The sequence below is a fragment of the Gymnoscopelus microlampas genome (genome assembly GCF_963454915.1).
Source record: "Gymnoscopelus microlampas genome assembly, chromosome: 3".
Classification (NCBI taxonomy): Eukaryota; Metazoa; Chordata; class Actinopteri; order Myctophiformes; family Myctophidae; genus Gymnoscopelus; species Gymnoscopelus microlampas.
The window spans coordinates 30,965,571-30,968,016 of NC_139940.1; the positions used below are offsets into that span (position 1 = coordinate 30,965,571).

At 37.5% G+C, this 2,446-nt stretch overlaps 1 long non-coding RNA gene across 1 annotated transcript in view; it reads left to right on the forward strand.

The window, feature by feature from the left end:
• LOC311042125 overlaps positions 1 to 1,746 on the forward strand; it is a 172,919-nt gene extending 171,173 nt beyond the window's left edge. The window contains exon 6 of the long non-coding RNA XR_014600460.1: positions 1,408 to 1,746. This is a non-coding gene — a long non-coding RNA (uncharacterized lncRNA). The remainder of the gene's footprint in view (positions 1 to 1,407) is intronic.
• Positions 1,747 to 2,446: the final 700 nt, after the last annotated feature.

Genomic DNA, 2,446 nt, shown 5'->3' on the forward strand with positions numbered 1-2,446 from the left:
GAGTTAAATTGTAGAGGGACTTGAGGGAGGCAATGAAAATTAAAGAGAAAGAAGTGCAAAGTAAAGAAGCGATGACATTGTAACCTCTCCTCTCCTCCTCTGCTCTGCTCTTTGTTTACAAACAAGGTGCCACCAGTACTGTACAGTATGAGAGCTGAGTACATTGTACTGTATGCTTCATAAGTGTGTTGTGTATTCTGTAGGAAGGGTCACGTGAGTAGGCTAGACTGTGTTAATGCTTTCACTGTAAACCAAAGCAATTGTGCCTCTCATGACCACACACAGGGACAAGGACTATATCATTTGATTAGAATGTAGTCGTATAGGCCTACTGTACAATTGGATATGTTTTCATCATACCTTTCACATTGAATACTTCCTCATTTATGTTCCTGGAAATGATCCTGATAATGTATTTCAGCTAAACACCACATTATGATTTTTTACAATGAACAGTAGACTAATGTTGAAATATCGTATGCTGTGTGAGCAATTCAATGCAAGTGGATGGGAGGGGATATCCGGTGCCCTCTCTGTTATTTTTTAACTCTATGGTCATACTGTAGTTAATACGTTTGTTGTTGTTTTTTCAAGCCTTGCCAGAACGTATCTTTACTTATCTTCAATAATTCGACCAGTTTCTTCATTTAATGATTTCCTTATTTTTTGCAGGCATTCTAATATGTGTGTTTCACTGTTATCTCGGTAGCAGGATTTGTCATGGTGAGGGTTAATAAGCCCAAGTGTTGAGTCATAACTGGAATGCTCACTGGTGACACACAGCCATTCTGTCTGGCTGTCTGAAACACCAGACAGACAGTCTGGGGCAGAATACTGTCACTATCCCTAATCATCATACTATATGGAACTGACCTCCTTAACAGGGATAGAATACATTTTTTGGGGGGGGTTGCTAAACTTGAGCTTGTCATTTGCACAGCAGTAGGATAAATGTATAGTAAATCTCTACCCGCAAATTTCAGACGATAATGATTGGAAATGCTTTGCAGTTGACAGTTAATTGGCCTGCAGAGCTTACAGTATGCCATGATGTATCATCCACGGCTATACATACTGTACACTTAGGTCAATCTGGATACTTACAGGGTACGGTTAACTAGCAAACGATGGTTGCTGGAATGGTTGGAGCAGTCATTAACGTGCCATACGCTGTGGAATGTTAATGACGTAATGACAGTGTCCCAGTGCAGTGATTCTGAACCGTTTTCACTTCCAGGACCCCCGGTGTGATACGCATTAGAGTAGACCACGGACACAATTAGTTCAATTTAACACAATTTGTATCTCTGGTCAATGGTCTTCAAAAAGTAATTTATTTTGGGTGAACTATCTCTTTAATGTGATGCATTTGTATAATATGATTCGTTGATCTCGTTTGTGTTACAGATATTCACACAAGAAGGGGGAAGGAAAGAAGGCACAAAGTATGGGATGGTAACAACATCTGCAAGGACAGGAGCATGGCCATGGGAACAAAGAAGAGATTGAACATTTGTGTTGTGACGTACATAATCAAATCAGAATCAGAAATAATCAAATTAACACTGAAGACTTTACTGTGTAACTAAAATGGCAAATGGCAATATTTAAAACAATGTCTGGGATTCTGTTTCTGTATATGAGAATACTATGATTGTGTTTGAGATATATGGTTGGTTGTACAAAAATAAATACATTTTAATTAAGATAATTATTTATATAGAGGTTGTTCCCAGACTCAGCATACCTCCATTTTAATTCATATCGAGGATGTTCCCCAACTAGACTCCGCAAGTCATCAAATTATTGGCTTAGGACCGCGGCAAAAAAACGCGGTAATTGATAGAAAATAAGTCATTGTTAAAAATTAATTTTAAAGTTAGACCGCCTTTGATTCTGTGGTGGTGTGTTTGTAACATCAAGGGTTTCCAGCTATTAAAAGTGATTTTATATACCATGTAGTAGGCTACAGTGATGCAACATAAAAAAAATTGTGCCTCTGCATTTTGTCTCATGCCCTTAGGTTCATTAAACAAAAAAGAACATTGAATTATCAAAAGGCATGGTCATCAATTTGAAAATATGTTATATGGTAATATTTGGGACTTATGGCTATGCCTTATTACTTTTTGTCATACAGCAACATTGGCTTTTTACTAATGCAATTTTTGAACATTCTACATTTGAAACAGCATATAATGTTCTTGTCCCAGTTTCTTGTTCGGATTCATCAGCAGATAGTGAAATGCTTATGTGAAATGCACATATGACATGCACTATGTCCTTATTCACTTTGTCATTTAGGGGCGCCATCGTGTGCTTTTGATGTGTGTAGATCTGAACGAGCATAGATGTTACAATATATGGTCAGAACAACATATTCACATAATTTAACATGTGTGCACATACACACTGTATCTATGTCTGTGTGTCAGTGTATCAACAT